Source organism: Pan paniscus, chromosome 16 (assembly GCF_029289425.2).
Source record: "Pan paniscus chromosome 16, NHGRI_mPanPan1-v2.0_pri, whole genome shotgun sequence".
In the NCBI taxonomy this organism is placed as follows: Eukaryota; Metazoa; Chordata; class Mammalia; order Primates; family Hominidae; genus Pan; species Pan paniscus.
In genome coordinates this window covers 74313843-74337385 of record NC_073265.2, presented here as the reverse complement: position 1 = coordinate 74337385, position 23543 = coordinate 74313843, and the positions used below count along the sequence as shown (strand labels likewise).

At 42.2% G+C, this 23543-nt stretch overlaps 1 protein-coding gene across 1 annotated transcript in view; it reads left to right on the top strand.

Annotated features, from left to right (window-relative positions):
* LOC129394029 (A disintegrin and metalloproteinase with thrombospondin motifs 7-like) overlaps positions 1 to 23543 on the top strand; it is a 52217-nt gene that overhangs the window by 9555 nt on the left and 19119 nt on the right.

Sequence of the window (23543 nt, the reverse complement as noted above, 5' to 3'; positions counted from 1 at the left end):
GTTTGGGATTTTGTCTGTTTTTTGCATGTGTGAATGACACTTGATATTGTTGTTTATATTGCTGGTTAGTATGTGCCTTCATTTACCTATTGTGAGTAAGAAACTTCCTCAGATCAAATTATAGTGAAGTCGCTTGGTTCTGTTTCTCTGACTCTTAAGAGGATGAGATCACTTTATACACAAACTCAAGCTGTTTGGTAAAGGACCTACCATTCTGAGCATTCATAGCCTAGATGAAGTCCTGGTCCAATCACCAAGTTAAACTTTTAAAAAACATGCTGTTCTTAATGTTCAGGAATTCAACCCTGGAAGCCTTCTCTAAATCTTAATGAGAGTTTTATGAGAATTCATTTAGTGAAAATATGTATCAGGGAATCCAGCTATTAACTTTGAGGAGGGTGATGCCTTTTAGTGGTTAGAGAGGCAAGCTGTAGCCTCCCTTCTCAGAGAAGGGGAATTGAGGAAGAGAGTTCTAGTGGTCCCTTGCAATCCTCCCCTCACTTTCCAGGTTCCCTAGTAAGACTGGAAGAAGTCCCTGAGCAAACAGCATTTTGTGAGTTTGAGGGACTGTGTAAAAATGTAAGTGAACATACAATGGTTTTGCTTTGATAACTGTTTTAAATATCCTGTTGGTTGTTGAAACTTCTGTGACAGTGAAGCCTTTTTTGTCTTTATTTTTCAATCGGAAGATCTTTCTTCCCCACTTGAAAAGATTGAGTCTGGGGTCAATCCCTGACCCCGCTTCCTTCCTAAATGTCTTAGTGTATAGCATACAGCTGGGCATATGGTAATCTCAGGCAGGGGATTGTACTCATAGAGCTATGCTTGACACCTAGGACTTTAGGTGGCTTATGTATTTTTGATGACAACTTTTAATTTTATTCTCATTTATTCCATTTCTGTTTCAGTGTCCTGGGTCATGAAACTTAATCCACAACAAGCTCCCTTATATGCGAGTAAATCATGCGATTTCTTTTCATTTTGTATTTATTTGTTCTGTTTACTTGTTGTAATAAGCCACACTCTCACATGATAGATCCTCAAGGAAAATTTTAACCATATGTGCATGAATATATTGGTGTAAGACACTTCAGAAATTGAGTTTGATTTAGTAAGTACTAAATGGCTAATCTGTGCATGGAACTGAAAACAAATAATACCTGTAAGACTTGAGAGTTAATTTAGTCAGGGCGATAGTATGCACGTATGAAACAAATTGTCCTGCCAAACAGTACTGTAGCTTCTTATTTTTTACCTGCAGTGCATTCCTGTAAAAGTAGTGTGGAGATCCTCCTACTGCCACTGTGATTTACCTTACGTTGCCACTAGGTGGCACTATGTCATTGGCAAGAGTGCTGTTTTCTTTAGGACTCTGGGTGAAAGCTGATATATCATCTCCCTGAAGTGAGGGACTTTGAAGATAAAATTGATAAATGATTGAATCAAGGCTGGAAAAGGTAGGCTGTAGGCAACTATTCTTTATTATTGTAAGAGTGAATTAATTGAATTTGGGTGGTGAAAAGTACCCGTTTGATGAGAAGCCAGCTTAGGGTTGTGGATGGTTAGAGCTGTGAGAGGCCAGTAGATGCTGGGTTGCTATGCTCTGGAGAGGGTGAGAAAATATATTTGTAATAGGACTTGATTCCAGCCTTCAAGAATATGGATCATTTATTTGGACAGAACGTCCCCAGAATTAGTTGAAGACAAAAGGCAAATGATCAGGAATGGGAGGCAGTGAACATAGTGTTGGATGAATAGTGGGGGGATGGTCAGTGGAAACTCTGGCCCACCCAAGTTTGTGTCAGGTAATAATGGGAGATCAGCCTGAAAAGGTGGATAAAGCTCAATTGTGAAGGAAGACAAAGGTGTGAGGATTTTGTTTTGTGACCACCGAGGAGCCATTGATGGTGTTTATTTTAAGGATGCTTTTCCTTTTATGCATTTGTACATAAAAACATAAATGTACTTAACCATTCTGTATTAATAATAGTCATTTACCTTTCCAACATAAAATGTTCATGTAACTTCTGCATAGCTGATTTTTACGTTAAATGTAACATGTAAAGAAATATATGTGTGTTTTTAGAAGACGTCTTATGTGCTCATTTTCTTTCTAGATTACTTGGAGATAATTTATGTTTACCAGTGGTTTTGCATGTGAACTGAGTACCTTGGGTTTTTTATTATTATTATTATTATTATTATTTAGAAAACGGGTCTCGCACTGTCATCCTTGTTGGAGTGCAGTGGAGCGATCATAGCTCGCTGCAGCCTTGAAGTCCTGGGCTCTAAGCAGTCCTGCTTCAGCCTCCTGAGTAACTGGGAGTACAGGCGCATGCCACCATGCCGAGCTAAATTCTCCCTTTTAAAGTGTGTGATTCTTTGGTTTTTCGTGTGTATACAGTTTCGTAATTGCCATTGTCTGACCAGAACATTTTCATCACCCCCCAAAAAAAGTGCCATATCCATTAGCAGTCACTCACCATTCCCTGCTCCTCTCAGCCTGTGGCAGCCACTTGTACACTTCCTGTCTTTATTGATATACCTATTCTGGAAAGTTCATATATATATGATATATATATGATCTATATATGATGTATATATGATGTATGTATGGTGTATGTATGATGTATGTATGATGTATGTGGTATATATATCATATATATCATATATCATATATATGATATATGATATATAATTTTGCAAATATATATGATATATATCATATATATTTGATATATATGATATATATGAAAAATATATATATCATATATGATATATAATTTTATATATTTATATAGATAAATTTATATATATAAAATTATATATATAAATATATATAATTATATATACATAAAAGTTCATGTATATATAAAATCATGCAATACATGGCCTTTTGTGACTGGCTTAATTTAGGATAGTGTTTTCAAGATTCACTCATGTTAGAACATGGATCAGTACCTTGTTCTTTTTATTAATGAATGACAGTCCAATGACTGGTTACATCACATTTTACTTATCCATTCACCAGTTGATGGGCAGTTGAGTTGTTTCCACTTTTGGTCTATTATGCATAATGCTGCTGTGAACAGCAAGTTCTGGTGAAGACATATGTTTTCATTTCTCTTGGGTATATACCTAAGAGTAGAATTGCTTGGGTGTATGATAACTGTGTTTAACATTTTGAGAAATTTCCACAGTGGCTGCACCATTTTACATTCCTACCAGCAGTGTATAAGGACTTGAGTGTTTCCATGTGCTTGCCAACACATGTTATCTGACTTTCTGATCTATAGCCACCCTAATGGGCGTGAAGTGATACCTCATTGTGGTTTTGATTGCATTTCCCAAATGGCAAATGATTTTGAGCATCTTTTTCTGTGCTTATTGGCCGTTTTTCTGTATCTTTGGAGAAATGCCTATTCACATCCTTTGCCTGTTTTTAAATTGGGTTGTCTTATTGAATTGTAAGGGTTCTTTGTATATTCTGACTACAGGTCCCTTATCAGATACATGATTTGCAAAAATTATCTCTCATTCTGTGGGTTGTCATTTCACTTCCTTGATGCTATCCTTTCAAGCAAAATTTTCAGTTTTGATAATGTTCTGTTGTTGATTTTTTTTTGACATCATATCTAAGAACAATTCTTTGCCTAACCCAGAGTCACAGAGATTTACTCCTATGTTTTCTTCTAGAAATTTTATAGGTTTAGCTCTTACATTTAGGTATGTAATGTGAGAGTTCATTTTTGTGTATTTTGTAAGGGAAGAGTCCAACTTTTTTCTTTTGCATGTGGATCTCTAGATGTTCCAGAAGCATTTGTTGAAAAGACTATTCTTTCCCCAATTGAATTGTCTTGGGCATCGTTGTTGAAATTGATCATAAATGTGAGGAATTTTTTCTGGATGCTGAATTTGATTCCTTTCATTTAGGTTGTCTTTGATTTCTTTCAACAGTGTTTTGTAGTGTTCATTGTATAAACTTGGTACTTTCTTGAAATTTGTTGCTTATGATTTTATTCATTTTGATGCGATTGTTAATTTTGTTATCTTAATTGTTCAGTTTTTGATTGTTCATTGATTATATATAGAAATACTATTGATTTTTGCATACCGGTCTCTGAAACTGTAGCCTTGTTTCAGAGGTCAATTATAGACTATAATCTGGCTTGTTTGTTTGGCAACAGCTCTTAAGTGGATGCCTTAGGATTTTCTATGTACAGGATGAAGTAGTTGGAGATCGTTTTCTTCCTTTCCAATCTGGATGCCTTTTATTTCTTTTTCTTGCCTAATCACCCTGAGAAGCATCTCTGGTACAACATTGAATAGAAGTGGTGAGCGCAAACATCCTTGTCTTGCTACTGATCTTAAAGAGAAAGCATCCAAGCTTTCACCATTAAGTATGATGTTGTCAGGTGTGGGTTTTTCACAGGTACCTTTTGTTAGATGAGGACGTTGCCTTCTATTCCTACTTTGACCATTTTTATGATGAAAACGTGTTGGATTTTGTCAGGTGATTGAAGATGCTACACTGCTGGCTTAGAACATGGAGGAAGGAGCCCGTGAGCCACAGAATGCAGCTCTAGAAGCTGGAAATAGCAAAAGAACACTTTCTCCACATAGAGACTCTAGAAGGAACACAGCCCTGCTGGCACTTTGATTTTTAAACAAGTGAAAGTCATTTTGGACTTTTGACTTCCAGAAATGATAATATGATAATAAATTTGTGTTGTCTTAAGCCACTGAGTTTGTGATAATTTGTTGTTAACAGCAATAGGAAACTAATAGAGTAGTAGTTTGGGGAAATTAGTGATAAAGGATAATTGGGAAGGAGAGGATAAATGTAGTTAGGTCAGTTTGAGTTCTCTGTATGTTTCACTGTGTGTGTTTTGTAACATTTTAGTTTTTCCTAAAACCGAAGGATTAATTGACCTTCAAAAGGCAGCTACTTTTTGATTTTAGTCCGTAACCTTTTATCAAATCAATATTTTCCCCAAATAGGGTTGACAAGAAGCATTCTAAATTATCTCCTAATAAGTTGTTTTGACTTCAGATATTGAAATTGCAGGCCCATCTCCCACCCATCTCTGTTTTCTCACCTTTTTTGTACGTTTTATAATAAGCCTTACATTGAAGTGTATGTGTCTGTCTGTCCCTCCCTCCTTCCCCCCACCCCCTCCCTCTCCTTCCCCACTCTGTGTGTGTGTGTGTGTGTGTGTGTGTGTGTGCGTGTGTGTGTGTGTGTAATTACAAAGAAGTTGTAAAGGCCTTTTAAAGTAGTTATGATGTGGTTTCCCCTCCTTTTAAAAAATAAAATATGTTAAGCATAAGTATTAACATCTTAGAGGGCAGGTAGGTGGAGACTTTGACTTTCTACTTTATTTTTGAATCGCTTAAATGTTTACAGTGAGCGTGTTATTTTTATGGTACATAGTAATTTTTGATGAAAACATTTTGAAGGCTGAAAAGACTGTCCTGTCTTTTGAAAATAAACCCATCTTTTTGTGCTAATTAACGCTGGAGGCCAGCCAAAGCTTTATAATAAAATATTGCATTCAAAATACCTATGAAAGTGGCTAGTTGAAGACTATAATTTGCTTTGAAACGTAGCTTGAAATGGAAATACATTTCTAATAATGAAAGGTGTTGCTTTAGTAATAAATGAAAATAAAATATCCCATTATTATCCCTTCATAGAAAACAAATACAACCCTAAATGACATTTTAATTAACCAGTGATTTTCCTCTAAAGCTGAGATTTGTTTTTTTAATATGTAGGTAGGATTGGCAAATAGCGTACAGAAATCTGGACATCCTTTGAAGATAATTGTTGGGGTGGAATGGGGGCATAGAGTACTGTTTTATTGTGTTCATTTTTATTAATGAAACTGAATTTAGACCAAGCAGTGATTTCAAAGTGGAAGATGGAACAGGATGTTTAGTAGGTTTTGTATACTGTTTTTGTAAAAGGCTTTGGTGCAGAACCTTTCATAAAATGAAATATTTTTTCAGCATGTCTGTTACTTACTTTTAGAATTCAGAGCAAGGGTTCTTGTTTGAAGAACTACAAACCTTTATTGACTCCAGATTTGACTCAGCTCTTTTATATTTTCTTTCTCACTGATAAGGGAAGGTACTTTATAAAGTAGATTTGTCATTAAAAAAGAAAAAAAGACTACATTTACCTGGTCAGAAGTTCTTTTGGGTTTAAAGAAAAAGATTGCAGCCCAGGTTGCAACAAATGGTCTGACAGTTATAATATGTTCCATCTTTCTTTCTTTCTTTTTTTTTTTTGTTTTGTTTTGAGACAGAGTCTCACTCTTTTGTCCAGGCTGAAGTGCAGTGGCACAATCACAGCTTAGTGCAGCCTTGACCTCCCAGGCTCCAGTGATCCTTCTACCTCAGCCTCACAAGTAGCGCTCACCATCATGGTGGCTAATTTTTTTTTTTTTTTTTTTTTTTGGAGAGACGGTGTCTCCCTGTGTTTCCCAGGCTGGTCTCGAACTCCTGGGCTAAGTGATCCTTCTGTCTCCACAAAGTGTTGGGATTACAGGTGTGAGCCACCATGCCTAGCTTCAACAAAAGTTGAACTATGTACTGTAGCCACCCTCAACAGTGATAAACTTTTGGCAAATCTTATTTCATTTATACTCCACTTTGGATTATTTTGAAGCAGATTCCGGACAGATCACTTCATCTGTAAATATTTCTGTTTGTATCTCTTGAAAGTAAAGACTCTTTTAACCACGGATGAGTGTCTTGATCAAATCAACATGGCTTGTTCATGTCGATACCATTTGCTCAGAGGGGAAAGATTAAGGGAAAAATGGGGTTGGATTTCAAATGCCAGGACCTGTCTACTGGGTTTGTGATTTGTTGTTCTCTAAAGTTGTAGCTCTTAAAACAAAGAAAGGAGTGAGTTTGGCCTATTCATTAACTTTTCCTCTTTAGACAGTTCAAATGTTTATTGAGTTCTTCTACAAGCCAGGCCCTGCCTTCTTCTTGCTTACCAAGAAGCATTTTTATGCGGTTTCTCTAATGTTTGGGTGAACGGTACCTCACTAAGTTGTTTTTCACACACATGCGTGCTCGTTCCTGAAGAGTCCTGTCCAGGTGCTCTGCCCGCTTTTCCTTTCAGGCTTCTGTATCAGCTGCCGTTTCGCTATAGAATGTGCCCTGACCTCCACCCCTTAACCCTACCCAATTTGTCTTTACATGTCTGACCATCCATGAAGGCTCTTCTGGGTCGTATTCAGTTCATGTTGATATTTCCCCTTCCTCCCCTCTTTAGTCCTTACTATTTTTGCTTTGGTCATGTTTTCTTACGCTGTATTCTGTAAGCCTGTTCAATTTTTTTATGGTGGCAGGGGAAAATATTTTATAATTATGCTTTGTGCTTTTTATCTTCCACTCAATAAATGCTTGGTAAATATTTGTTTTATTGAGTATATGACACTAGTCTAGCTATATTGTGCTTGAACAAAAATCTTAACTGCCTTGTAAGTTAACTGCTAAGAATTTGTCAAAAGTGCAGAGATAACATCAAGAGCTTGTCATGGATAGTACAAAAAGGTCTCTAAGGGCTTGATGGAAGTCTGTAAATTGACTTCCTATGAAAGAGAGTGTAAGAAGTGAAAAAAAGCAAAACAGAGTAGATGTTTTACTCTGTTTGCCAAGGGATTTGTACTATTTTTTTTCCTGTTTTATAAATTTGTCCTAATCTTAAATAATGAAGGGAAAAGAGCACTCTTTTTCAACCTCAAGGAATCCTTTTTATACTTCTTTTCTATGAAGCCATGTTATGAAAGATTGTTATACCAACTTAAGTATAGTTTTTCCATCTTCAGTAACAGACGTGATTGCCATCTAGTTACTGGTTCTGATCACCCCAAAATGCAAAGCAGCTTGTTCTAATAACTTATGCAGGCCTATTGGGAGCTAGTATATGGCTTTGAGTCCTTTTGAAGTATTTAACATAATTTGGCAATTCCATTACTCCTTTTATGGACTTCTTGGCATCTGTGAACTCTTGGTAGGGAATCACTGTTTTAGAATGAAAAATATCTCCCAGGAAGTAAATTAGCCGGTAAACAAATGAAACTTCATTTTTTATGTGACTTGTAGAGCCTAAATTATTACTCTTTCTGCATAAGTGGCTGCTTTCTAGGCTGCTTTTAGCGAGATTGTTAGAAACAAATGATCGGTGCTGTGAGGAAGAAGCAGCACTCAGGCAAAAAAGTTTTCTCAGCAAGACAATTTGCTTCTGCAAGTATGCTGCTTGCATTAGTCATGATTGCAAGAGCACACCAAACGGGGTGGAGCAGGGGTTCTTATCCCTAACACAGTCCCAACCTCTGTGTCATTCCAACATGGGCTGGGGTAGGACTGCACAATCTTAGCTGACTCAGTTGGATATTGTGAATATTTTCTCTAATAAGAAAGGGAGGGGGAATGTGAGTTACAGATTGGGACTGGTAGGAAGAGTTGTTTACAAGGCAGGTTACTAAGCAGGTAACTAAGCTGGCAAGTAGGGTCGAGAAGGTACAGGGAAATTGTTCTTAGGAACAAAGAACAAGGAAGTTGAACAAGTTAAACCTTTGAAGAGGAACTTACTGTACCTAACAATTCCCCCCTCTTAATTTTTGTAATTCTTCCTCTTCAAACTTTTTTAGCATGTCTTTGCTTTGCTGTTCTGCTTGGTTTTCTAGAAGGAAAAGCTTATCTGAATAGGGTGGAGGAGAGTTAGGAGAGGTTTTGGTAAGTTCTGTGTCTATGAGTCTTTGCAGTAGTCCACGAATGTATGGTATGATACAGCATCCAACAAGAATAAGCACACTTATAACGACTGCAAGAGAAGTAAATATTGAGGACGTTGTCTTTCCATTTTCCAGACCATTTCTCCATTAAACTTGTAAAGGGATCATTTATGCCAGAATTGCTTGCTAACTCATTGGATAAGGAGGTTAGGCCCTGCAAAGCTTTTGTTACTGTTCCGTCAGGGGCTGTGTTATTAGGAATAAAAGTACATCATTGGACTCCAATCATGACACAGACACCACCTTTTTCTGCTAGCATCGTATCTAGGGCTATCCTGTTTTCCCAGACTATTTGGTTAGTGGGACCTAATTGGTCGGCTGTTCCCTTAATAGCATGTCTTGTGTAGTTAACAAACCTTTGTTGGTTGTAATAAATGTAGTTTATCCAATCTACATTTTTGTTTACAGTTGACCACCAAAACAGCACAGATTCAAATCCTGCAGCTGTTTGATTTCGGGCCTTAAATTTATCTGGTACTCCTCGTGGAACTCCAATAGCACCTATATAAATGTGGGAGTCAAAGGACCCATGAAGGGCACTTCTTCTCTTATGATTTTCCCTTCTATTATGTTAATGGAATGCTAGGGTGAAAGGGATGGCCAGTTGGACTAGAGCACAAGTACTACTCCAGTTACTTGGCGGAGTGTCCAGTAAGGGTCCACCACAATACCACCATACGTATGCTCGAGGATGAACAAGGGCAGACTGACTGGTAAGCTCTTGGGAGCGTTTAAGTTCACCACATCCCTTTAGGTCTCCATGAAATGCCAAGTTTTCCCCTTGTTGTGAGAGACCCGAGGTAAAAATTGGTGTCAGTAGACGGAGGCTGGATGGCTGTCAGGGGCTGACCTGCAGGGTGTTGGACTTTAGGGAATAGCAGAGAGAGAACTTGGCAGGATTCATTACCCCAGGCTGTGGGGTCTTGGAGAAGAGCTACCATACAGCTCATGCCCAGTTGGCTGGAAGACCATCCGAGTGGAAAGGGGACAACCTGGGCCTCTGGCTTACTGTGCACACAAGTGTAACAATTGCTTTTGTTTAGAGTGCGGACAGAATATTTAATCCATTCTAACCAAGCATTCGCATCTTGGTACCCTGTCTCAATTGCTATGGTTGGTTTCAAATTTTTAACTTCTACAGTGGCTACCTTGATTTTATCCTTGGTTGAAGGAAGAACAGCAGTTTCGTTCGGAGAGAGTGTAGAAGGAGGTGGAGGAGGTGAGAAAGTAATGAAACACATTTCAAAGGATTCTATAAGATGTGTCCCTGCTATTTTGGCTCCCATGCCGTATAAGTGACTTAAAGTAGGTTTAGGGTTGGCAGAAGTGGGGATAAGAATAGAAATTTGCACTGGATTACATTGGTTATACTGGCAGTTGGGGGGGCGGGGGATGTTTCCTTTAACAAAGCAAACATGGTTTTAGGGACTTACAACTGCCTGTTGACAAGGTCCAGCCCTGATGTTCAGTTGTCCACATAATATCATTCCAGCTATGGCAGGCCTGTTTCCCTACATTTCTTAAGGAACAAGAGTCGTAATGGGGGAGTCTTTTGTCTGAAAGGGGCAGAGATACTTCTCTGAGGCTGAGAGTTGCTTTTGACTTTGGAGATCTCCACAGGGTATAACAAGGCAAGCATCAAAGGTAGTAGTTTGGGGTGAGCTCGACCTAGTTACATTAATAACGAGAGGACTAGCAATAGAAGGGGAAAAGAAATACAGCATAAGAGGATCAAGCCCGTTTTAGCTTTAACTTGGTTGGAGTTGGCCCTGAAATAGCTGTCCATGCTTCTGGAGTGGGTGGTGCTCTTTTGACTCAGGTATGGTGAATCCATTCTTTTTCGGTGGTGTGGAAGACTGTCTCAGTCATTAGAAACACTGGATAAGGTCCCTCCCAGGTGGGCTTGAGCTTCCCTTCTTTCTAACCTTTGATGAGAATGTGGTCTCTGTCCGGGCTGGTGGTGGTGAACTGGAAATTCAAGGGGTGGTGTATGTGCTAAGAGGCCTTTAGTCCTAAGGAAAGAGAAAGTGGAGGATAGACCAAGTATATAGTTCTTGAGAAACAGATCTTTTGTTTCGAACGAGGAATGTCAGCAGTGGAGTGTAGATAAGGCAACTCATAGAGCATTTCATAAGGAGGTAAGCCGACATCTTTCCTAGGGGCAGTTCGGAATCTTCACAAGCCAATGGGGAGGCATTTAGTCCATGGCAACCGAGTCTCTAGGACTAATTTGGTTAGGTGGTTTTTCGGAGTCTGATTCATTCTTTCTACTCTTCCTGATGAAGGTGGCTGCCAGGGGTTATGGTAGTCCCATGTTATATCTAGTACTTGGGCTAGTTTCTTAACGACATGTACAGTGAAATGAGTCCCATTGTCTAAATCAACATTTTCTATTAATCCAAACCTGGGTATAATATTTTCAACTAATGCCTTGAGTACATTACTAGCAGTTGCACTTGAAAAGGGAATAGTTTATACCCAATGAGTAAGGTGACCTATCACTAATAAATATTTTAAGTGACCAATTGGGGGCATTTCGGTGTAATCAATTTGGACACTTTGGAACAGCCTTAATCCTGGATTTCTCCCTCCAACAGGTGGTTTTCTGAGGATCTGCTTATTAGTCTTCTTACATACTAGGCAACTATCTGTAACTTGTCTTGCCAAAATATAAATTCCTATATATCTGTAGACCCCGAGGACTGCATCACACATAGCTTGAGGTCCCTAATGAGTCCCGTGATGCAGATGAGAGAGAATTTCCCTCATGAGGGGTTTGGATAACATTTCTCTTTGGTCTGGTGACACCCATTTCCCTTCTGAATTTTCTTTGGCTCCTATTTTTGTTAATTTTTCCTTTTCAGCGAGAGAAAAGATGGGGACTGCAGTCGGGGGAGGAAGGCAAGGGGCTAAGTGAAAAACAGGCATTTTCAGAGGAAATGGCAGTGTGTTTGGCTATTTGATCTGCTAGGTTATTCCTTCCGCTTTGAAAAGAAAGACCTTTCTGATGTCCTGGAACATGGACAATAGCTATTCTGGCAGCTGCAGGTTATCTAATTCTTGGGTGATTAATTCTTTGTGGCCCAGGTCTTGGCCTTTGCTATTAATAAGATCTCGTTCAGTCCAAACTTTTCCAAAGGTGTGAGCTACCCCAAAGGCGTACTTGGAATCAGTATAAATAGTCCCTTCTTGGTTTTGCAAGTGCTTTAAGGCTTGATTTAATGCAAACAATTCACATGTTTGGGCAGACCAATTATTTGGCAGTCTTCTGGACTCTGCTTCTTCAAGTGCCTCCCCATCTACTACTGAGTACCTATTATGCCTTTTTCCTTCAATTACTTGGGAAGAGCCATCTATAAGTCCTGCCCCGTTTTGTAAAGGGTCTCTCTTAAATCAGGCCTAACTTTTGTATGATAATTACATCTAAACACTTATGCTCAGGTCTCTTTAGATTGGGATCTCCAGTCAGGAAACCTCTGGGTTAAGTGAATTATCATTAGTGTTAAATCATCTCTTTCTAACAGGATAGCTTCATACTTTAAAATTCTCAAGTCAGTAAGCCACCTTCCTGGCTTTTAATTTAAGATGGTTCTAACCTGATGGGGCGTGCTTACAGCTAACTTTCCCCCAAAGGTTAGTTTTCTGCTTTCTTTAGTTAACAAGGCGATAGCTGCAATGGATTGAAACATTCAGGCCATCCACAGGTTACTGGATCTAAAACTTTTGATAGGAGATCCATGGGTTGCTGGTGACCTCCGTGTTCTTGGGTAAGGACCCCTAAAGCTAGCCCCTTATTTATGTTAACAGAAAGGTAAAATGGCTTTTCTAGGGAAGGCAAAGCTAAAACAGAGGCAGTTATAAGCAGATGTTTTAGCTCCTCAACCTGGTGGAGTTCTTCAGAAGTCCACAGGAGAGGGTCACGCTTTTCTTGGGTGAGTTTTAGGTAGAGAGGCTTTGTGACTAGGGCATATTAGTCAGTCTATAAGTGGCAATCTCCAGCTGTCCCTAGGAATTTTCTGAGTTCTTGTTTAGTCTTAGGCAAAGGTATGGATACAATCCCTTCCACCCTCTCAGGCCCTGTCCTTCGTTTGCCGTTACTTATAAAGTGTCCTAGGTATTTAACTTCAGGCTCTATGAATTGAAGCTTTCTCTTTGAAACCCATAGTCCCTCTCCTTACAAATGGTTAAGGATATGGATGGAGAGAGCAGATACCTTTTCTATAGCCTAACCGGATATTAATAAGTCATCTACGTACTGGAGCAGACATATACATTTTGGGGGTATAAACTTGTTCTAACACTTGTTCTAGAATTTGACCAAAGAGATTAGGGGAATCTGTGAAGCCTTGGGGTAGAACTGTCTATCGATACTGTTGCTGTCATCCAGAATGGGGATCTTCCCATTCAAAAGCAAAAATGTCTCAGCTGTCCTCATCCAAGGAACATGCTCAAAAGGCATCTTTTAAACCTATTACTGTAAACCATTGATGTTCATATGGAATTTTACTGAGAATGGTTGAAGGATTAGGGACAACAGGATGGGTAGTCTAGACTGTCTGGTTGATGGCCCAGAGGTCTTATGCCAGTCAATATGACCTATCTGGTTTCTTCACAGGCAGTATTGGGGTGTTATAAGGGGACATCGAGGGTTCAAGGAGCCCATCCTTGATGAGGCTTTCAATTATAGGTTTCAGGCTTATTCTGCCTTCTAAAGGAATAGGGTATTGCTTTCTTCTTACTATTTCTCCACGGGTTTTTAACTTTATATGTATAGGGGGCATTTGGAGTTTTCCCCAATTTCCTTCCCTTGCCCAAACATCAGGATGAATGTATGTTTTCTTCTGCAGTGGCGAGCAGGTTTAATGAAGTGTAGAATCCTTCTGAGCCAATACGTAAACCTATACCTAATTTTAACATTAAGTCTCTTCCTAATAGATTAGTTCCTGGAATTAACAAAAATTCAACATTAGCTGAGCAGTTTTTACATCTAATTTCTGTTTCTTCTAAAATTTTTCGTTTGATTCCCTCTCCTTTTACCCCTGAGACTACAAGCTCCTCTGAGGACCAGGTTATATTGTGGGGAAGGTAACAAACAGGAGCAGGCTGCTCCTGAGTCTACTAAAAAGGTCGTAAGCTCAGATTTGGGTCCCACTTGTAAATTTATCAAGGGCTCTTGGTGGGATTCAAGGTAAAAGAGAGAGAGCCCCTAACCCCCTATTCCTCCTCAAAGGTCGTAAGTGGGACGACTTCTCTTTCTGATTTTAATTCGGGACAATACCTCTTGAAGTGGCCTACTTTCTCACAATTGAAGCATTGATTCTGTCTCATTTATTTTTGGGTTTCTCGGCTTTGCCTCCTTACGTTCTTTATATGGCTTAGGAAGTGGGGGCCTAGGATCTTTATAGGTTTTGGCTCTCGGGAGGCTTTGTTTGGGAGTGTGTGGGTCTCCGGGTAACAGAGAGTAATACTGGTGTGTTTTATCCTTTGGGGCCCCTTGTTGGAAGGTGGATAACATCGTTTTCATTTTTTCTTTTTGCTTCTCCTCATCCCTCCTTACACACACTTTTTGAGCTTCTCTAAGAAGTTCGTTCATGGGACGGTCGTTCCAATTTTCTATCTTTTGTAATTTCCTTGTGATATCTGGCTGTTAGTAACAAAATGAAGCTTTAACATTCACTGCCTAAGAGGATCTTCTAAATCTAGAACAGCATATTTTCTCATTTGTTCTTTCAAGCTGTCTAAAAGTTCGATAGGCCCTTCATCTTTCCTTTGTTGTATGTCGAATGCTCGAGTAAGATTTTGGGTTCAGAGTACTGACTCCTGAATCCCTTTTATTATCATTTCCCTAAGTTCTTGCATATCCTCTTCAGTGGGCTGCGTTATTATTGTCCCACCGGGGGTCTTGGTTGGGGAATTTTTGATCTGCTGCATGAATGTGTTTTGGCCAGGAGGGTGTTCATGTTCCCAGGCTACCATAGCAGCTCTACAGATCATGCTTCTTTCTTCCCCTGAGAAAAGGATGCCTAGGATGGACATTAACTCAGCCCAAGTATATATAACTGTGGTCCTAGAAATTGGTTAATTTGATCTGCTGTTCCACAGGAGTTGTCTAATAGTGCGGCTTGAACTCTGTTTTTAGGTTTTGGACCTCCGAGCTGGTTAAAGGAGCATTTACAAAGCGAATACTTCCTCCACCTAGGGACACCTGTCTTAAGGGGAAGAGAGGTGGAGCTAATTCTCCCGAGGTAGAGGGGAAGGGGAAGTTCTGAATATCCCTTTTACATTGCTCTATCTCACATTGAAATCCTTTCAGGGAAGAGTACTTAGGGTGGTAGTGAGCAGGCTCTTGGGACGATTCCCAGGAGGCAGGGTTATACAGAGGGGGAACAATGTGGGTAGGAGAAGGGTCTGGGACAACTGCCTCTGCTTGAGGGGGAGGGAGGTTAGGGTTAGGGGTATTGGACGGAGGAAGGCGGTGGAGGAGGTTCCATGTGTTGGTGAGCTGTCTAGGAACAGGGACCTTATCTTTCTCAGAGGAGTTAATTTCTGACTTGCTTTTCAGGATTGATTCCTGAGTCCAAATGAAACAACAATATTTTATCATTTGCTGCTTTTTCTTGTATTGAGTCCTTTCATTCTCTTTCCAATATTTTAGCATAAGCCGTAGGGGACTATCAGGAGGAATGTTATTGTCAACTTGTACAAAGGAAAGAAACAAACCTTGATTCAGGAGCCTAGGACTTTTTCTTTGGTTTGCCCTCCTGGGACAGATTACCTTTCCAAATTGAATTTGTGGAGGAGCATTGGGAAATATCAGAACTGTCATATTAAGCACCTAAGTGGTACTTTTAATGGAGGAGTTATTCAGAAATTATACTAGGCAGATAGAGAGGGTAAGGAGGCCTCAGTAAGGCTTTCGCTTTTAATAGAAACAACTCCAGAAACATTTCTTTTTCTTTTCTTTTTATCTTTTTTTTGGAGACGGAGTCTCGCTCTGTCACCCAGGCTGGAGTGCAGTGGTGTGATCTCAGCTCACTGCAGCCTCTGCCTCCCAGGTTCAAGTGAATCTCCTGCCTCAGCCTCCTGAGTAGCTGGGACTACAGGCTGCCAAGCTTTGATATGCAAATACCAGCGCTTAGAAACTGTGTCCATTCAACATGGTGATTGCCACCCTCTTCTTCTAGTCACCACCTCAAGGTGACACCTCCAGATGACCCCACGTGTGCAGGACAACATGGTGACCTACATTTGCATATTAAAAGGCTAGGGTGAGAGGGCCACGTTTTTCTCGGGCTGCATGAATGACATGCCTGGTCAAACCAATGCCCTGGTCCCTGTGCAAATCAGACACCACCTCCTCCAGCCTCCCAATATAACCAAGTACTGTTCTGCCACACACGGGGCTTTTTCTCTGTTTGGAGCCCCCCTTTTTCTGTACAGCGGGGAGCCTTTCTTCTTTCTTGCCTATTAAACTTTCTGCTCCTTAAAACCACTCCTGTGTGTCCATGTCTTTTAACTGACGTGACGCAAAGGACCCCGATGTTTCTCCAGTCATCAGAGCCATATCACTTTGAGTCCAGAGGAATTATTGTTTTCATTTATCTGAATTTATAATATAGAGTCAAATTCCTAGTGGTTATCCTCTCTCATCCCCATTTTTATAGCCTTCCTTGAAAGGAACAGGTATATGAAGAGGAGACAGGTTTCCCTTAGTATCTTGATTTTTTTTGGTGGGAGTCGGGGGAGTTAAACTTACTTAGACCTGGTAAAGGGCAGTATTTGATACATGTCAGCTAGTTTAGGGTTAGGGAATTGAGTTGAATGGAGATAGTCACTGCCAAATGTAAAGCATGACTGGAGAGCCAGAGTGATGAAGCCAGGGTCCCTTTCTCCAGATCCTTTGTAACAGTGTTATGTGATCTCTTCTAGAAGATCGTTCTGAAAGATAATGCCAACTCGGAACCTAGGAAACCATCCAGTGGGTTTCTGCAGCTTAGGTGTTTCAAATCCTCATCAGCACGTTTGTTTTCTCTGCCTCAGTTTGCTTACAATGATGTTCTCAGTAGCTGTAATTGCTGTCTGTCTTTGAATACTTAAGCATTTTATTTTAGCTCACAGGGGTATGTATGCATTTTTCTTTTACCAAGTGTTAGAACTTTGACTCTGCTTTTGTGGGCTCTGGGTTAGCAACTTGGTTGTTTAGTTGTAAAATGATTAGTAGGGAAAACCGTGTGTGTGTGTGTGTGTGTGTGTGTGTGTGTGTGTGTGTGTGTATGTATGTGTATGTGTATTTTAAGTTTCTTTTGTTGTCAGAGCACTTCGAATTTTATGTGGAAATTCTGTCAGTTTACTTGATTCTCCACCCCACAGTTATTGAACAGGAAAGTGTGAAGGTAACGCGTCCCATAACCAGCCTTCAGAAGAATTACAGCTGCTGTATCTCTGAACTTTCAAGAAGTTTGTGCATCAATTTTCAAAAAATTATGAAATCCCTGAAGATAGCTGTGTTCTACATTTGGAAAGATACAAAAACTGAACCTTCTAGCAGGCAGTTTTGCTTGCTGGTGCTTGAGATAGAGCCACACACTGGTCTCAGTGGATTTGTGGAGAAAAGTAGGTACAGAAAGTTATTTCTAAATAAGACCAAAAAATCCTTTTCTTAAGCAGTGACAGGTAAAGAGGTTGTCTTGGCTAACCTTGAATTGTGTTGCCCTTGATAGAGACAGTTTTATGGTGGGGATGGTAGTGATGATAAACTTGTTGGAAATTTGTCCACCTATAGTAACCTTTGTGGTAGCTGTCACAGACAACTTCATCCTCACAGGCCCTAAAATTACTATAAAACTAATAGAATGGAGGAGAAACAAAGGACCTGAATAATTAGATGCTTGGATAATTGTTCTGTGTTTTCATAACAAGTGAAAAAGAGCAGTGTTAGAAGTACTTAAACATTCCATGTAAGGAACACTGCCTGAATTTATATTGTGATTTTAGAGCATCATTCACTGTTTAAAAACAGGCATATTGTAGGTAATATTTTAAAGACAATAAAGCTTAACCTTATCAAAATTACAAAATGTAAAGCATACGATTGAAAAATATTAATGCATAGGTTTAAATATTGGTCATCATTTTAGATGTCTTTCAAAGTAGGTTGTCTCTTAAATATTAAACTGAACAAACATTGAACTTGTTGTAGAGTTTGTGCTCAAGGTTAAGTTTCCTGGGGTGATGGATATTTTATAATATGGATAACAAAAAGTTCTTATTTTAAGAAATTTAGAAAGTTTTTAGGCAAAGCTAGAAAATAATACCAATAATTCCACCACTCAGAATGTACCACTGTCAGAATTTTGTATCTTTCAGTCATCTGCTCATCTCTTTTCTCCTTTGCTTGTATGTGTTCCCTCTCCCTTAAAAAATCAGATTTTTTTTGGCCGGGTGCGGTGGCTCACGCCTGTAATCCCAGCACTTTGGGAGGCCGAGGCGGGCGGATCACGAGGTCAGGAGATCGAGACCATCCTGGCTAACACGGTGAAACCCCGTCTCTACTAAAAATAGAAAAAATTAGCCGGGCATGGTGGCGGGCGCCTGTAGTCCCAGCTGCTCAGGAGGCTGAGGCAGGAGAATGGCGTGAACCCGGGAGGCGGAGCTTGCAGTGAGCCGAGATCGCGCCACTGCACTCCAGCCTGGGCGACAGAGCGAGACTCCGTCTCAAAAAAAAAAAAATCAGATTTTTTTTTATAATCTGCATTTTCACTCAACAATATTGTAGATCTGTGTCATAAGTTACTCCTCTACAGTGCCTTCAGTTATTGTGTGCTTTGTGTTGGATAACTATACCATCTAGTCTTTCGTGTTTCCTGGTACTGACTACATAAGGGTGAGAGAGAGAGAGAGAGAGAGAGAGAGAGAGAGAGTGTGTGTGTGTATTTTTTTCCTACCTTAACTAATGCTTTGGACATCAACAGGTAGAGCTAAATCCTTGAAACCTTCCAAGTGGTGGCTTTCAGTTATTGCTGAATTGGTTTTTAGAGATGGAACAAATTATATTGTATGGAAACTTTTTTTTTTTTTTTTTGAGACAAAGTCTCACCTTGTCGCCCAGGCTGGAGAGCAATGGCATGATCTTGGCTCACTACAATCTCTGCCTCCCAGGTTCAAGTGATTCTCTTGCCTCAGCCTCCCGAGTAGTTGGGATTACAGGTGCTTGCCACCATGCCCGGCTGATTTTTGTGTTTTTACTAGAGATGGGGTTTCATCATGTTGGCCAGGCTTGTCTCGAACTCCTGACCTCAGGTGATCCACTCACCTTGGCCTCCCAAAGTACTGGGATTACAGGCATAAGCCACCATACCCAGCCTTTTTTTCTTCTAGGTACCAGCTTTTATTTATCAGATTGGTAAAAATGTTAGAAAGTGTGCAATGAAATGGGCATTCTCACAGTCGTGGCAGAAAGTATAATTATCTTTGACTTTCTAGAAAGCAGTCTGGCATTCTAGAAACTTGCCTAACCTCTTCCCATTTAGGCAAGATGAATTCTCACTACCCGTAGGTGGCCAACCTTGTCCTCGTGATTCCATATCTTCCAGAAAGAGAGGTCTAGTCTCAGGGAAAACCCAGATTTTCTTGGCTTAGCCCACCTGACAGCTAATCACTGGAAATGAGGTGGGCCGGTAGAGTCCTTTGGTCAGGTTTTGTGTCAAGAGAGGAATGTGGAAAGATGGGAGGGAGGTAGCAAAACTGGCCTCAATGGAACTATGTAAGTTAACATAGAATGACAAAGGAATGTTTCTTCCAGGGAAGAAATTCTAGGGAAGGAAGAAAGTGGAGGGGAAGGCAGCAGTTCTCAAAGTTTTGGGGTCAGGATTCCTTTACACTCTTAAAAGTATATTGAGGGCCCAAGGAGCTTTTGTGTATGTAGGTTATATCTATTGGTATTTATCACTAGAAATTAAATCAGAAATACTTAAAATATTCCTTAAAAGCTCACCAAATTTTGTTATAAATGCTTTTATGAAAAGAAAATTTCTAAACCCAAAGTAGTACAATCTTACACCTTTTGCAAATTTCGTTGATGTTTGATATGTCATTTGCACCTGCATTCAATTTATTGTGTGATATTTGCTTGAAAAAATGTGAACAAAGAACAATCTCATACAGATAGGCATTTTAGATCCTTATGGGATATTTATTTTTTTATTTTTTTTTTATTTTTGAGATGGGGTCTTTCTCTGTCTCCCAGGCTGGAATGCAGTGCTATGATCACGGCTCACTGGAGCCTCATTCTCTGGGGACTCAGGTGCTCCTCCCACCTCAGCCTCCAGAGTAGCTGGGACTACAGGTGTGTACTACTCCACCTAGCTAATTTTTTGTATTTTTTGTAGAGACAGGGTTTTGCCAAATATATTTGTTTCATGTTAACAGTTTTCTTGGCCAGGCTTGGTGGCTCACGCCTGTAATCCCAGCACTTTGGGAGGCCGAGGCAGGCAGATCTCTTGAGGTCAGGAGTTCGAGACCAGCCTGGCCGACATGGTGAAATCCTGTGTCTACTAAAAAAAATACAAAAAATTAGCTGGGCATGGTGGCTCATGCCTGTAATTGCAGCTACTCAGGAGGCTGAGGCAGGAGAATCGCTTGAACCCGGGAGGGAAAGGCTGCAGTGAACCAAGATTCCGCCACTGTACTCCAGCCTGGGCAAAAGAGAGAGACTCTGTCTCAAAGAAACGTTTTCTTAAAATGCATTGGCTGTATTTCATATATAGCAAGGAGATGTAGAGACACTAATTGGGCAGTTTGTGGACTTGGGCAGGACTTTTCCAAGTCACTGCTGAAGGACTGGTTCAGATGGGGCTATTTTGGGGAGATCCTCTAATGTCACTATCTGAGGTCATTTTTCTGAGTGATTCAGTTTCCTGAGAGGAATCCTCTCGACTTTTCCTGGGAGAGTGTATGTCTGGCTGCAGCATTCCAGCATCCAAGTGGGAAAGGGGCTTGGCGTGTTTCTTACCCTTCAATGTGTAGACTTTTGCTTGTCCCCTTTTCTCTGTAGGTCCTTCTGCCTTGGGCCTTCATGTATGTCCACCGTTCCTGGGCCAGAGCCTCCTGGTTCACCCTCTCCAGGGAGTGATTCCTGGCCCTCTGCTGGGTGGCAGGTGGCCGTCACTTGGCTACTCAGGGTTGGGGAGGGGATCTAGGGTCTGATCAGTTCTTACAGACTTTCAGCCCTACTGTCTTCAGCCCTCCTGGCCGTAAGGCCCTGAGGAGTCCCTGAAAACTCAGTTCCTGAGCCTTTTCGGGCTTCTGCTTCTGGGTGGTTCCCCCCTGCAGGAATCTGACTCTCAGCTTTCATCACTCTAGCAAGTCAGCTACTGCCTGGCCATCTGCTTCCCAGCTTCCAGAATCTTGTTGACATCCTTCATGACTCATCATCACCCCTTATGGATTTATGCCTTGTTTATTTCCTCTACTGTCATTATAGTGGAGTCTTGGAAGGAAGCAGTGATAAATCTGTCTGCTCAATGTGCCATGTTTTTCTAGAAGTGCACTCACTGTGGGGATTAAGCAGGGATGTGACCAGGTCCATTAGGGATGTAAGAGCAAGGATACTGGCCTCCAGTGGAAGAGGGATTACTGGGGTGGGGGGTGGGATTGGAAGCAGAGAAGAGTTTTGTTTGGTGGTTAAGAACCTAGACTGGCCTGTCCAAGAGGGTTGACCTGAAGAACTCTAAGAACCTTTCCGGGCTGACAGGTGCTTTATGGGACCTTGGGGAGAGGTCACAGCATTTTGCCAGTGTCAACTTGGACCTGGGTGGGGAGGAGGGGAGGCCCTGGTCCCTGGTTTCCTCAAAGCCAGCATTTCTACAGGGAGAGAGGCAGGCTAGGTAACATGTGGGGTCCTTCACTTCACCCCATGGACACCCCATGCAGTGACTCCATGACCAGATCCCAGGGGTGGCCAGGGGAGCGGGCCCACATGTCTCTCCTGTCAGTGGTGGGCAGCTCTTTGCAGTCTTGAGGTGAGAGTGAAGCTTCTGACCGGAGTCACCTACTGTCTGCTTTGACCTCTTGTGGGACTGCCCAGCTCTGCTATAGTTAGCTTAAGGAGGGGCATGGAGGGGAAGGGCTGATGGTTTTGGGGATCCGGGTGTGTCGGCAGTGCAGAGAACCTGGCAGTCAGCCTGCCAGAGGAAGGAAGGGCTGGCTGACGGCCACCTTGAGTTTCTGACTCCCAAGATAGCACCTGGGCCTGATTCTGGCAGTGGATTCTGTGAGGGTCACCTCATGCTCCCAACTTCTCCCATACATCCAGGGTGGGCTGAGAGGTGGTTGCGGCTTCAGCTGCCCAGCAGCAGGCCTGCAGGAGCCACATGTGCAGCGAGTCAGCACTGGGGCAGCCAGGAAACAAAAGGGCTCGGCTGCAGCCCAGGGACTGTTGGTGCCGGGATGAGGTGCATTGGACCCCTCAGCCTCTGGGTCAGAGGACCCCCTGGCTGGGATGGGTGAGCCCCCAGTCTGCCTCCTCGAGCCACGGAATGATGGCGGGAAGGAGGGAGCCCAGGGCCAGCTGAACCCACCACCCCCGGCTGACACTCTGCCCCGGGTGCAGGCCCAGGGAGGCTCAGGGAGCCCCAAGCCGCAGGAGAACTTGGGACACTCCTTTTTCCCTGCCAGGCCTCGCTGCCATGGTTTTGAACTTGTATGTGGGGTGAAGTATTTGAGGCCAGGCTCGCGGTTGAATGGGAGGAGCCCTGCACTGGGGGTAGCCCAGTGAGTAGACACAGCCTGGTGCAGGCAGCCTGGGCCTGGCTCCAGATCCTGGCCATCACGTCCCTCTTGCGCGACCCGGGACAAGTGACGTATGGGCCCTGAGTGCATGAGGGGAGATGATGGTAGAGTCTGCCCAGGATGTTGTGAGGAGCAAATGAGAGGGTATGCCCCCAGCACCCTGGACCAGCCTGGCACGTGGTCATCTTGGGCACTAGGACTGCATCCAGCAGCTGCTCATCTGCCAACGCCCATGTTAGAGGATCTGTTTCCAGCCAGCATGGGCAGTCTGAGTGATTCCAGGAGGATTCCAGGGTTCTCAGTAGAAGTCTGGTCACCTTGGCTTTCTTCTCCGCAGCTCTGGGCAGAGTCAGGGGCCTGTCACTGGCCAGGGGACTTAGGAGACCACACAGACCACCCACCCCACCCTGGGTCTCCCAGCTGCCAGGCCCCCTCCTCTGAAATCTGGGCTTCGGGATTCCATGGTCTGATCCACCCTCCCAGCCTCTCTCCACACCTGTCTTCAGCACTCTTGGCCCTGTTTCCTGACCCTTTCGTGTTCTCCCAGCCTCTCCACATCTCGGAGTGTCTCTTTCTCTCCCTGCTGGACTCCAGGATCCATCACCTTTGCCCTTCTTCCTTGTGCGACCCCCTGCCTGTCCCAGTCAGGACTGTATGCTCATCCCAGCCATCTGGCCTGGCACCACCTACCCTGAGTCCACCCAGACTGGAGAACTGGAGGGATTTTGCCTCCCCATCTCCCCTGCCTGGCTAGAGGCCCCAGGTCCCATGGGTCCTGCCTCCTTCCATGCTTCTGCCCAAGTCGTGGCTGCCTGGGTCATCCCCAGCCCCGCATGTCTGCATGGCTCAATTCTCCCCAGCCACTGCTGCCCCCCAGAGGGCCCCAAACCTTCCTCCAGGACAGCAGTGAGCTGTGGGCAGGCTGGTCAGCATGCCAGG